Raw genomic sequence first — 15355 nt, 5'->3', positions numbered from 1 at the left:
TACAACAGTCACCATGCGCACTTTTCTCCATGGGAGTAATGTCTCAAACAGTCTACGCTTTGATCGTTCCCTGTAAGACCAGTAGTAGTTTCCGATGCACATCTGGAGGCACTCTGTAATCTGTGGACCTTTAAAGTGTTGATGAAACACAGAAATTTCATCGGGAGTGAATACAACAGTAACCATGCGCACTTTCCTCCATGGGAGTAATGTCTCAAGCAGTCTACGCTTTGATCGTTCCCTAGAAGACCAGTAGTAGTTTCCGATGTACATCTGGGGGCATCCTAAAATGTGTGGACTACCAGAGTGTTGATGAAACACAGATAGTGCATCGGGATTGAACACAAGAGTCACCATGCTCACTTTATTCCATGGGAGTAATGTCTCTAACAGTTTACGCTTTGATCGTTCCCTGGAAGACCAGTAGTAGTTTCCGATGAAGATCTGGGTTCATTCTGTAATGTGTGGACTATCAGAGTGTTGTTGAAACACAGAAATTGCATCGGGATTAAATACAACATTCCCATGCGCAATTTTCCTAAATGGTAGTAATGTCTCAAACAGTCTACGCTTTGATGGTTCCCTGGAAGACCAGTAGTAGCTTCCGATGCACATCTGGAGGCATTCTGTAATCTGTGGACTATCAGAGTGTTGTTGAAACACAGAAAATGTATCGGGATTGAATACAACAGTCACCATGCGCACTTTCCTCCATGGGACTAATGTCTCAAACAGTCTACGCTCTGATCGATCCCTGCAAGACCAGTAGTAGTTTCCGATGCACATCTGGGGGCATTCTGCTATGTGTGGACTATCAGAGTGTTGATGAAACACAGAAACTTCATCGGGATTGAATACAACAGTCATCATGCGCACTTTCCTCCATGGGAGTAATGTCTCAAACAGTCTACGCTTTGATCGTTCAATGTAAGACCAGTAGTAGTTTCCGATGCACATCTGGAGGCATTTTGTAATCTGTGGACTATCAGAGTGTTGATGAAACACAGAAAATGAATCGGGATTGAATACAGCAGTCAAAATGCGCACTTTCCTCCATGGGAGTAATGTCGCAAACAGTCTACGGTTAGATCGTTCCCTGCAAGGCCAGTAGTAGCTTCCGATGCACATCTGGAGGCATTCTGTAATCTGTGGACCTTCAAAGAGTTTATGAAACACAGAAATTTCATCGGGAGTGAATACAACAGTAACCATGCGCACTTTCCTGCATGGGAGTAATGTCTCAAACAGTCTACGCTCTGATCGTTCCCTAGAAGATCAGTAGTAGTTTCCGATGCACATCTAGGGGCATTCTGCAATGTCTGGACTATCAGAGTTATGATGAAACACAGAAATTTCATCTCGATTGAATACAACAGTCACCAAGCGCACTTTTCTCCATGGGAGTAGTATCTCAAACAGTCTACGTTTTGATCGTTTCCTGGAAGACCAGTAGTAGTTTCCGATGCACATCTGGAGGCAATCTGTAATCTGTGGACCTTCAAAGAGTTGATGAAACACAGAAATCTCATCGGGAGCGAATACAACAGTAACCATGCGCACTTTCCTCCATGGGAGTAATGTCTCAAACCGTCTACGCTTTCATTGTTCCCTGGAAGACCAGTAGTAGTTTCCGATGCACATCTGGAGGGCATTCTGTAATCTGTGGACTATCAGAGTGTATTTGAAACACAGAAAATGTATCGGGAGAGAATACAACAGTCACCATGCGCACTTTTCTCCATGGGACTAATGTCTCAAACAGTCTACGCTTTGATCGATCCCTGCAAGACCAGTAGTAGTTTCCGATGCACATCTGGGGGCGTTCTGCAATGTGTGGACTATCAGAGTGTTGATGAAACACAGAAATCTCATTGTGATTGAATACAACAGTCACCATGCGCACTTTCCTCCATGGGAGTAACGTCTCAAACAGTTTACGCTTTGATCGTTCACTGGAAGACCAGTAGTAGTTTCCGATGCACATCTGTGAGCATTCTGTAATGTGTGGACTATCAGAGTGTTGATGAAACACAGAAACTGCATCGGGATTGAATACAACAGACACCATGCGAACTTTCCTCCATGGTTGTAATGTATCAAACAGTCTACGCTTTGATCGTTCCCTGCAAGACCAGTAGTAGTTTCCGAGGCACATATGGAGGCATTCTGTAATCTGTGGAACTTCAAAGAGTTGATGAAACACAGAAATATCATTGGGATTGAATACAATAGTCACCATGCGCACTTTCCTCCATGGCAGTAATGTCTCAAACAGTCTACGCTTTGATCGTTACCCGGGAAGACCAGTAGTAGCTTCCGATGCACATCTGGAGGCATTCTGTAATCTGTGGACTATCAGGGTGTTGTTGAAACACAGAAAATGTATCGGGATTGAATACAACAGTCACCTGCGCACTTTCCTCCATGGGACTAATGTCTCAAAAAGTCTACGCTTAGATCGATCCCTGCAAGACCAGTTGTAGTTTCCGATGCACATCTGGAGGCAATCTGTAATCTGTGGACCTTCAAAGAGTTGATGAAACACAGAAATTTCATCGGGAGCGAATACAACAGTCACCATGCGCACTTTCCTCCATGGGAGTAATGTCTTAATCAGGCTACGCTTTGATCGTACAATGTAAGACCAGTAGTAGTTTCCGATGCACATCTGAGGGCATTCTGTAATCTGTGGACCTTCAAAGAGCTGATGAAACACAGAAATTTCATCGGGAGTTAATACAACAGTAACCATGCGCACTTTCCTCCATGGGAGTAATGTCTCAAACAGTCTACGCTTTGATCGTTCCCTAGAAGATCAGTAGTAGTGTCCGATGCACATCTGGGGGCATTCTGCAATGTGTGGACTATCAGAGTTATGATGAAACACAGAAATTTCATCGGGATTGAATACAACCGTCACCATGCGCACTTTCCTCCATGGGAGTAGTATCTCAAACAGTCTACGCTTTGATCGTTCCCTGGAAGGCCAGTGGTAGCTTCCGATGCACATCTGGAGGCATTCTGTAATCTGTGGACTATCAGAGTGTTGTTGAAACACAGAAAATGTATCGGGATTGAATACAACAGTCACCATGCGCACTTTCCTCCATGGGACTAATGTCTCAAACAGTCCACGCTTAGATCGATCCCTGCAAGACCAGTAGTAGTTTCCGATGCACATCTGGGGGCATTCTGCTATGTGTGGACTATCAGAGTGTTGATGAAACACAGAAACTTCATCGGGATTGAATACAACAGTCACCATGCGCACTTTCCTCCATGGGAGTAATGTCTCAAACAGTCTACGCTTTGATCGTTCAATGTAAGACCAGTAGTAGTTTCCGATGCACATCTGGAGGCATTCTGTAATCTGTGGACTTTCAAAGAGTTGATGAAACATAGAAATTTCATCGGGAGTGAATACAATAGTAGCCATGCGCACTTTCCTCCATGGGAGTAATGTCTCAAACAGTATAAGCTTTGATCGTCCCATAGAAGATCAGTAGTAGTTTCCGATGCACATCTGGGGGCATTCTGCAATGCGTGGACTATCAGTGTTATGATGAAACACAGAAATGTCATCGGGATTGAATACAACCGTCACCATGCGCACTTTCCTCCATGGGAGTAGTATCTCAAACAGTCTACGCTTTGATCGTTTCCTGGAAGACCAGTAGTAGTTTCCGATGCACATCTGGAGGCATTCTGTAATCTGTGGACCTTCAAAGAGTTCATGAAACACAGAAATTTCATCGGTAGTGAATACAACAGTAACCATGCGCACTTTCCTCCATGGGAGTAATGTCTCAAACAGTCTACGCTTTGATCGTACTCTAGGAGATCAGTAGTAGTTTCCGATTCACATCTGGGGGCATTCTGCAATGTGTGGACTATCAGAGTTATGATGAAACACAGAAATTTCATCGGGATTGAATACAACCGTCACCATGCGCACTTTCCTCCATGGGAGTAATGTCTCAAAGAGTCTACGCTTTGATCGTTCCCTGGAAGACCAGCAGTAGTTTCCGATGCACATCTAGAGGCATTCTGTAATCTGTGGACTATCAGAGTGTGCTTGAAACACAGAAAATGTATCGGGATTGAATACAACAGTCACCATGCGCACTTTGCTCCATGGGACTAGTGTCTCAAACAGTCTACGCTTTGATCGATCCCTGCAAGACCAGTGGTAGTTTCCGATGCACATCTGGGTGCATTCAGCAATGAGTGGACTATCAGAGTGTTGATGAAACACAGAAATTTCATTGGGATTGAATACAACAGTCACCATGCGCACTTTCCTCCATGTGAGTAAAGTCTCAAACAGTCTACGCTTTGATCGTTCCCTGTAAGACCAGTAGTAGTTTCCGATGCACATCTGGAGGCATTCTGTAATCTGTGGACTATCGGAGTGTTGATGAAACACAGAAAATGAATCGGGATTGAATACAGCAGTCAAAATGCGCACTTTCCTCCATGGGAGTAATGTCGCAAATAGTCTACGATTAGATCGTTCAATGCAAGGCCAGTAGTAGCTTCCGATGCACATCTGGAGGCATTCTGTAATCTGTGGACCTTCAAAGAGTTGATGAAACACAGAAATTTCATCGGGAGTGAATACAACAGTAACCATGTGCACTTTCCTCCATGGGAGTAATGTCTCAAACAGTCTACGCTCTGATCGTTCCCTAGAAGATCAGTAATAGTTTCCGATGCACATCTAGGGGCATTCTGCAATGTCTGGACTATCAGAGTTATGATGAAACACAGAAATTTCATCGGGATTGAATACAACAGTCACCATGCGCACTTTTCTCCATGGGAGTAGTATCTCAAACAGTCTACGTTTTGATCGTTTCCTGGAAGACCAGTAGTAGTTTCCGATGCACATCTGGAGGCAATCTGTAATCTGTGGACCTTCAAAGAGTTGATGAAACACAGAAATTTCATCGGGAGCGAATACAACAGTAACCATGCGCACTTTCCTCCATGGGAGTAATGTCTCAAACCGTCTACGCTTTCATTGTTCCCTGGAAGACCAGTAGTAGTTTCCGATGCACATCTGGAGGCATTCTGTAATCTGTGGACTATCAGAGTGTATATGAAACACAGAAAATGTATCGGGATAGAATACAACAGTCACCATGCGCACTTTTCTCCATGGGACTAATGTCTCAAACAGTCTACGCTTTGATCGATCCCTGCAAGACCAGTAGTAGTTTCCGATGCACATCTGGGGGCATTCTGCAATGTGTGGACTATCAGAGTGTTGATGAAACACAGAAATATCATTGGGATTGAATACAACAGTCACCATGCGCACTTTCCTCCATGGGAGTAATGTCTCAAACAATCTACGCTTTGATCGTTCCCTGTAAGACCAGTAGTAGTTTCCGATGCACGTATGGAGGCATTCTGTAATCTGTGGAACTTCAAAGAGTTGATGAAACACAGAAATATCATTGGGATTGAATACAACAGTCACCATGCGCACTTTCCTCCATGGCAGTAATGTCTCAAACAGTCTACGCTTTGATCGTTACCCGGGAAGACCAGTAGTATCTTCCGATGCACATCTGGAGGCATTCTGTAATCTGTGGACTATCAGAGTGTTGTTGAAACACAGAAAATGTATCGGGATTGAATACAACAGTCACCTGCGCACTTTCCTCCATGGGACTAATGTCTCAAAGAGTCTACGCTTAGATCGATCCCTGCAAGACCAGTAGTAGTTTCCGATGCACATCTGGAGGCATTCTGTAATCTGTGGACTATCAGAGTGTATTTGAAACACAGAAAATGTATCGGGATAGAATACAACAGTCACCATGCGCACTTTCCTCCATGGGAGTAATGTCTCAAACAGTCTACGCTTTGATCGTTCTCTGTAAGACCAGTGGTAGTTTCCGATGCACATATGGAGGCATTCTGTAATCTGTGGAACTTCAAAGAGTTGATGAAACACAGATAATTCATCGGGAGTGAATACAACAGTAACCATGCGCACTTTCCTCCATGGGAGTAATGTTTCAAACAGTCTACGCTTTGATCGTGCCCTAGAAGACCAGTAGTTGTTTCCGATGCACATCTGGGGGCATTCTGTAGTCTGTGGACTATCAGAGTGTTGATGAATCACAGAAATTTAATCGGGATTATATACAACAGTCACCATGCGCCTTTGCCTCCATGGCAGTAATGTCTCAAACAGTCTACGCTTTGATCGTTCCCTGGAAGACCAGTAGTGGCTTCCGATGCACATCTGGAGGCATTCTGTAATCTGTGGACTATCAGAGTGTTGTTGAAACACAGAAAATGTATCGGGATTGAATACAACAGTCACCTGCGCACTTTCCTCCATGGGACTAATGTCTCAAAGAGTCTACGCTTAGATCGATCCCTGCAAGACCAGTAGTAGTTTCCGATGCACATCTGGGGGCATTCTGCTATGTGTGGACTATCAGAGTGTTGATGAAACACAGAAATTTCATCGGGATTGAATACAACAGTCACCATGCGCACTTTCCTCCATGTGAGTAAAGTCTCAAACAGTCTACGCTTTGATCGTTCCCTGTAAGACCAGTAGTAGTTTCCGATGCACATCTGGAGGCATTCTGTAATCTGTGGACTATCGGAGTGTTGATGAAACACAGAAAATGAATCGGGATTGAATACAGCAGTCAAAATGCGCACTTTCCTCCATGGGAGTAATGTCGCAAATAGTCTACGATTAGATCGTTCAATGCAAGGCCAGTAGTAGCTTCCGATGCACATCTGGAGGCATTCTGTAATCTGTGGACCTTCAAAGAGTTGATGAAACACAGAAATTTCATCGGGAGTGAATACAACAGTAACCATGCGCACTTTCCTCCATGGGAGTAATGTCTCAAACAGTGTACGCTCTGATCGTTCCCTAGAAGATCAGTAATAGTTTCCGATGCACATCTAGGGGCATTCTGCAATGTCTGGACTATCAGAGTTATGATGAAACACAGAAATTTCATCGGGATTGAATACAACAGTCACCATGCGCACTTTTCTCCATGGGAGTAGTATCTCAAACAGTCTACGTTTTGATCGTTTCCTGGAAGACCAGTAGTAGTTTCCGATGCACATCTGGAGGCAATCTGTAACCTGTGGACCTTCAAAGAGTTGATGAAACACAGAAATTTCATCGGGAGCGAATACAACAGTAACCATGCGCACTTTCCTCCATGGGAGTAATGTCTCAAACCGTCTACGCTTTCATTGTTCCCTGGAAGACCAGTAGTAGTTTCCGATGCACATCTGGAGGCATTCTGTAATCTGTGGACTATCAGAGTGTATATGAAACACAGAAAATGTATCGGGATAGAATACAACAGTCACCATGCGCACTTTTCTCCATGGGACTAATGTCTCAAACAGTCTACGCTTTGATCGATCCCTGCAAGACCAGTAGTAGTTTCCGATGCACATCTGGGGGCATTCTGCAATGTGTGGACTATCAGAGTGTTGATGAAACACAGAAATATCATTGGGATTGAATACAACAGTCACCATGCGCACTTTCCTCCATGGGAGTAATGTCTCAAACAATCTACGCTTTGATCGTTCCCTGTAAGACCAGTAGTAGTTTCCGATGCACGTATGGAGGCATTCTGTAATCTGTGGAACTTCAAAGAGTTGATGAAACACAGAAATATCATTGGGATTGAATACAACAGCCACCATGCGCACTTTCCTCCATGGCAGTAATGTCTCAAACAGTCTATGCTTTGATCGTTACCCGGGAAGACCAGTAGTAGCTTCCGATGCACATCTGGAGGCATTCTGTAATCTGTGGACTATCAGAGTGTTGTTGAAACACAGAAAATGTATCGGGATTGAATACAACAGTCACGTGCGCACTTTCCTCCATGGGACTAATGTCTCAAAGAGTCTACGCTTACATCGATCCCTGCAAGACCAGTAGTAGTTTCCGATGCACATCTGGAGGCATTCTGTAATCTGTGGACTATCAGAGTGTATTTGAAACACAGAAAATGTATCGGGATAGAATACAACAGTCACCTTGCGCACTTTCCTCCATGGGAGTAATGTCTCAAACAGTCTACGCTTTGATCGTTCTCTGTAAGACCAGTGGTAGTTTCCGATGCACATATGGAGGCATTCTGTAATCTGTGGAACTTCAAAGAGTTGATGAAACACAGATAATTCATCGGGAGTGAATACAACAGTAACCATGCGCACTTTCCTCCATGGGAGTAATGTTTCAAACAGTCTACGCTTTGATCGTGCCCTAGAAGACCAGTAGTTGTTTCCGATGCACATCTGGGGGCATTCTGTAGTCTGTGGACTATCAGAGTGTTGATGAATCACAGAAATTTAATCGGGATTATATACAACAGTCACCATGCGCACTTGCCTCCATGGCAGTAATGTCTCAAACAGTCTACGCTTTGATCGTTCCCTGGAAGACCAGTAGTGGCTTCCGATGCACATCTGGAGGCATTCTGTAATCTGTGGACTATCAGAGTGTTGTTGAAACACAGAAAATGTATCGGGATTGAATACAACAGTCACCTGCGCACTTTCCTCCATGGGACTAATGTCTCAAAGAGTCTACGCTTAGATCGATCCCTGCAAGACCAGTAGTAGTTTCCGATGCACATCTGGGGGCATTCTGCTATGTGTGGACTATCAGAGTGTTGATGAAACACAGAAATTTCATCGGGATTGAATACAACAGTCACCATGCGCACTTTCCTCCATGTGAGTAAAGTCTCAAACAGTCTACGCTTTGATCGTTCCCTGTAAGACCAGTAGTAGTTTCCGATGCACATCTGGAGGCATTCTGTAATCTGTGGACTATCGGAGTGTTGATGAAACACAGAAAATGAATCGGGATTGAATACAGCAGTCAAAATGCGCACTTTCCTCCAAGGGAGTAATGTCGCAAATAGTCTACGATTAGATCGTTCAATGCAGGGCCAGTAGTAGCTTCCGATGCACATCTGGAGGCATTCTGTAATCTGTGGACCTTCAAAGAGTTGATGAAACACAGAAATTTCATCGGGAGTGAATACAACAGTAACCATGCGCACTTTCCTCCATGGGAGTAATGTCTCAAACAGTCTACGCTCTGATCGTTCCCTAGAAGATCAGTAATAGTTTCCGATGCACATCTAGGGGCATTCTGCAATGTCTGGACTATCAGAGTTATGATGAAACACAGAAATTTCATCGGGATTGAATACAACAGTCACCATGCGCACTTTTCTCCATGGGAGTAGTATCTCAAACAGTCTACGTTTTGATCGTTTCCTGGAAGACCAGTAGTAGTTTCCGATGCACATCTGGAGGCAATCTGTAATCTGTGGACCTTCAAAGAGTTGATGAAACACAGAAATTTCATCGGGAGCGAATACAACAGTAACCATGCGCACTTTCCTCCATGGGAGTAATGTCTCAAACCGTCTACGCTTTCATTGTTCCCTGGAAGACCAGTAGTAGTTTCCGATGCACATCTGGAGGCATTCTGTAATCTGTGGACTATCAGAGTGTATATGAAACACAGAAAATGTATCGGGATAGAATACAACAGTCACCATGCGCACTTTTCTCCATGGGACTAATGTCTCAAACAGTCTACGCTTTGATCGATCCCTGCAAGACCAGTAGTAGTTTCCGATGCACATCTGGGGGCATTCTGCAATGTGTGGACTATCAGAGTGTTGATGAAACACAGAAATATCATTGGGATTGAATACAACAGTCACCATGCGCACTTTCCTCCATGGGAGTAATGTCTCAAACAATCTACGCTTTGATCGTTCCCCGTAAGACCAGTAGTAGTTTCCGATGCACGTATGGAGGCATTCTGTAATCTGCGGAACTTCAAAGAGTTGATGAAACACAGAAATATCATTGGGATTGAATACAACAGTCACCATGCGCACTTACCTCCATGGCAGTAATGTCTCAAACAGTCTATGCTTTGATCGTTACCCGGGAAGACCAGTAGTAGCTTCCGATGCACATCTGGAGGCATTCTGTAATCTGTGGACTATCAGAGTGTTGTTGAAACACAGAAAATGTATCGGGATTGAATACAACAGTCACCTGCGCACTTTCCTCCATGGGACTAATGTCTCAAAGAGTCTACGCTTACATCGATCCCTGCAAGACCAGTAGTAGTTTCCGATGCACATCTGGAGGCATTCTGTAATCTGTGGACTATCAGAGTGTATTTGAAACACAGAAAATGTATCGGGATAGAATACAACAGTCACCATGCGCACTTTCCTCCATGGGAGTAATGTCTCAAACAGTCTACGCTTTGATCGTTCTCTGTAAGACCAGTGGTAGTTTCCGATGCACATATGGAGGCATTCTGTAATCTGTGGAACTTCAAAGAGTTGATGAAACACAGATAATTCATCGGGAGTGAATACAACAGTAACCATGCGCACTTTCCTCCATGGGAGTAATGTTTCAAACAGTCTACGCTTTGATCGTGCCCTAGAAGACCAGTAGTTGTTTCCGATGCACATCTGGGGGCATTCTGTAGTCTGTGGACTATCAGAGTGTTGATGAATCACAGAAATTTAATTGGGATTATATACAACAGTCACCATGCGCACTTGCCTCCATGGCAGTAATGTCTCAAACAGTCTACGCTTTGATCGTTCCCTGGAAGACCAGTAGTGGGTTCCGATGCACATCTGGAGGCATTCTGTAATCTGTGGACTATCAGAGTGTTGTTGAAACACAGAAAATGTATCGGGATTGAATACAACAGTCACCTGCGCACTTTCCTCCATGGGACTAATGTCTCAAAGAGTCTACGCTTAGATCGATCCCTGCAAGACCAGTAGTAGTTTCCGATGCACATCTGGGGGCATTCTGCTATGTGTGGACTATCAGAGTGTTGATGAAACACAGAAATTTCATCGGGATTGAATACAACCGTCACCATGCGCACTTTCCTCCATGGGAGTAGTATCTCAAACAGTCTACGCTTCGATCGTTTCCTGGAAGACCAGTAGTAGTTTCCGATAAACATCTGGAGGCATTCTGTAATCTGTGGACCTTCAAAGAGTTGATGAAACACAGAAATTTCATCGGGAGTGAATACAAAAGTAACCATGCGCACTTTCCTCCATGGGAGTAATGTCTCATACAGTCTACGCTTTGATCGTTCCCTAGAAGATCAGTAGTAGTTTCCGATGCACATCTGGGGGCATTCTGCAATGTGTGGATTATCAGAGTTATTATGAAACACTGAAATTTCATCGGGATTGAATACAACAGTCACCATGCGCACTTTCCTCCATGGGACTAGTGTCTCAAACAGTCTACGCTTTGATCGATCCCTGCAAGACCAGTAGTAGTTTCCGATGCACATCTGGGTGGATTCTGCAATGTGTGGACTATCAGAGTGTTGATGAAACACAGTAATTTCTTTGGGATTGAATACAACAGTCACCATGCGCACTTTCCTTCATGGGAGTAAAGTCTCAAACAGTCTACGCTTTGATCGTTCCCTGTAAGACCAGTAGTAGTTTCCGATGCACATCTGGAGGCATTCTGAAATCTGTGGACCTTCAAAGAGTTGATGAAACACAGAAATTTCATCGGGAGTGAATACAACAGTAACCATGCGCACTTTCCTCCATGGGAGTAATGTTTCAAACAGTCTACGCTTTGATCGTGCCCTAGAAGACCAGTAGTAGTTTCCGATGCACATCTGGGGGCATTCTGTAGTCTGTGGACTATCAGAGTGTTGATGAATCACAGAAATTTAATCGGGATTATATACAACAGTCACCATGCGCACTTGCCTCCATGGCAGTAATGTCTCAAACAGTCTACGTTTTGATCGTTCCCTGGAAGACCAGTAGTGGCTTCCGATGCACATCTGGAGGCATTCTGTAATCTGTGGACTATCAGAGTGTTGTTGAAACACAGAAAATGTATCGGGATTGAATACAACAGTCACCTGCGCACTTTCCTCCATGGGACTAATGTCTCAAAGAGTCTACGCTTAGATCGATCCCTGCAAGACCAGTAGTAGTTTCCGATGCACATCTGGGGGCATTCTGCTATGTGTGGACTATCAGAGTGTTGATGAAACACAGAAATTTCATCGGGATTGAATACAACCGTCACCATGCGCACTTTCCTCCATGGGAGTAGTATCTCAAACCGTCTACGCTTTGATCGTTTCCTGGAAGACCAGTAGTAGTTTCCGATAAACATCTGGAGGCATTCTGTAATCTGTGGACCTTCAAAGAGTTGATGAAACACAGAAATTTCATCGGGAGTGAATACAAAAGTAACCATGCGCACTTTCCTCCATGGGAGTAATGTCTCATACAGTCTACGCTTTGATCGTTCCCTAGAAGATCAGTAGTAGTTTCCGATGCACATCTGGGGGCATTCTGCAATGTGTGGACTATCAGAGTTATTATGAAACACAGAAATTTCATCGGGATTGAATACAATCGTCACCATGCGCACTTTCCTCCATGGGAGTAATGTCTCAAACAGTCTACGCTTTGATCGTTCCCTGGAAGACCAGTAGTAGTTTCCGATGCACATCTAGAGGCATTCTGTGATCTGTGGACTATCAGAGTGTGCTTGAAACACAGGAAATGTATCGGGATTGAATACAACAGTCACCATGCGCACTTTCCTCCATGGGACTAGAGTCTCAAACAGTCTACGCTTTGATCGATCCCTGCAAGACCAGTAGTAGTTTCCGATGCACATCTGGGTGGATTCTGCAATGTGTGGACTATCAGAGTGTTGATGAAACACAGTAATTTCTTTGGGATTGAATACAACAGTCACCATGCGCACTTTCCTCCATGGGAGTAATGTCTCAAACAGTCTACGCTTTGATCGTTCCCTGGAAGACCAGTAGTAGTTTCCGATGCACATCTGGTGTCATTCTGTAATCTGTGGACTATCAGAGTGTTGATGAAACACAGAAATTGCTTCGGGATTGAATACAACAGTCACCATGTGCACTTTCCTCAATGGGAGTAATGACTCAAACAGTCTACGCTCTGATCGTTCCCTAGAAGATCAGTAGTAGTTTCCGATGCACATCTGCGGGCATTCTGCAATGTCTGGACTATCAGAGTTATGATGAAACACAGAAATTTCATCGGGATTGAATACAACAGTCACCATGCGCACTTTCCTCCATGGGAGTAATGTCTCAAACCGTCTACGCTTTCATCGTTCCCTGGAAGACCAGTAGTAGTTTCCGATGCACATCTGGAGGCATTCTGTAATCTGTGGACTATCAGAGTGTATTTGAAACACAGAAAATGTATCGGGATTGAATACAACAGTCACCATGCGCACTTTCCTCCATGGGACTAATGTCTCAAACAGTCTACGCTTTGATCGATCCCTGCAAGACCAGTACTAGTTTCCGATGCACATCTGGGGCATTCTGCAATGTGTGGACTATCAGAGTGTTGATGAAACACAGAAATATCATTGGAATTGAATACAACAGTCACCATGCGCACTTTCCTCCATGGGAGTAATGTCTCAAACAGTCTACGCTTTGATCGTTCCCTGTAAGACCAGTAGTAGTTTCCGATGCACATCTGGAGGCATTCTGTAATCTGTGGAACTTCAAAGAGTTGATGAAACACAGAAATTTCATCGGGAGTGAATACAACAGTAACCATGCGCACTTTCCTCCATGGGAGTAATGTCTCAAACAGTCTACGCTCTGATCGTTCCCTAGAAGATCAGTAGTAGTTTCCGATGCACATCTGCGGGCATTCTGCAATGTCTGGACTATCAGAGTTATGATGAAACACAGAAATTTCATCGGGATTGAATACAACAGTCACCATGCGCACTTTCCTCCATGGGAGTGGTATCTCAAACAGTCTACGTTTTGATCGTTTCCTGGAAGACCAGTAGTAGTTTCCGATGCACATCTGGCTGCATTCTGCAATGTGTGGACTATCAGAGTATTGATGAAACACAGAAATTTCATCGGCATTGAATACAACAGTCACCATGCGCACTTTCCTCCATGGGAGTAATGTCTCAAACAGTCAACTCTTTGATCGTTCCCTGTAAGACCTGTAGTAATTTCCGATGCACATCTGGAGGCACTCTGTAATCTGTGGACCTTTAAAGTGTTGATGAAACACAGAAATTGCCTCGGGATTGAATACAAGAGTCATCATGCGCATTTTCCTCCATGGGAGTAATGTCTCAAACAGTCTACGCTTTGATCGATCACTGGAGGACCAGTAGTAGTTTCCCATGCACATCTGGGGGCATTCTGCAATGTGTGGACTATCAGAGTGTTGATGAAACACAGAAATATCATTGGGATTGAATACAACAGTCACCATGTGCACTTTCCTCCATGGGAGTAGTGCCTCAATCAGTTTACGCTTTGATGGTTCCCTGGAAGACCCGTAGTTGTTTCCGATGAACATCTGGGGGCATTCTGTAATGTGTGGTCTATCACAGTGTTGATGAAACACAGAAATTGCATCGGGATTGAATACAACAGTCACCATGCGCACTTTCCTCCGTGGGAGTAATGTCTCAAACAGTTTACCCTTTGATCGTTCCCTGGAAGACCAGTAGTAGTTTCCGATGCACATCTGGAAGCATTCTGTAATCTGTGGACCTTCAAAGAGTTGATGAAACACAGAAATTTCATCGGGAGTGAATACAACAGTAACCATGCGCACTTTCCTCCATGGGAGTAATGTCTCAAACAGTCTACGCTCTGATCGTTCCCTAGAAGATCAGTAGTAGTTTCCGATCCACATCTGGGCTCATTCTGCAATGTCTGGACTATCAGAGTTATGATGAAACACAGAAATTTCATTGGGATTGAATACAACAGTCACCATGCGCACTTCCCTCCATGGGAGTAGTATCTCAAACAGTCTACGTTTTGATCGTTTCCTGGAAGACCAGTAGTAGTTTCCGATGCACATCTAGGGGCATTCCGTAATGTGTGGACTACCAGAGTGCTGATGAAACACTGAAATTGCATCGTGATTGAATATAACAGTCACCATGCGCTCTTTCCTCCATTGGAGTAATGTCTCAAATAGTTTACGCTTTGATCGTTCCCTGCAAGACCAGTAGTAGTTTCCGATACACATCTGGGGGCATTCTGCAATGTCTGGACTATCAGAGTGTTGATGAAACACAGAAATTTCATTGGGATTGAATACAACAGTCACCATGCGCACTTTCCTCCATGGGAGTAGTATCTCAAACAGTCTACGCTTTGATCGTTCCCTAGAAGATCAGTAGTAGTTTCCGATGCACATCTGGGGGCATTCTGCAATGTCTGGACTATCAGAGTTAT

Source organism: Schistocerca gregaria, chromosome 3 (assembly GCF_023897955.1).
Source record: "Schistocerca gregaria isolate iqSchGreg1 chromosome 3, iqSchGreg1.2, whole genome shotgun sequence".
NCBI lineage: Eukaryota > Metazoa > Arthropoda > Insecta > Orthoptera > Acrididae > Schistocerca > Schistocerca gregaria.
This window is presented reverse-complemented; position numbering follows the sequence as displayed.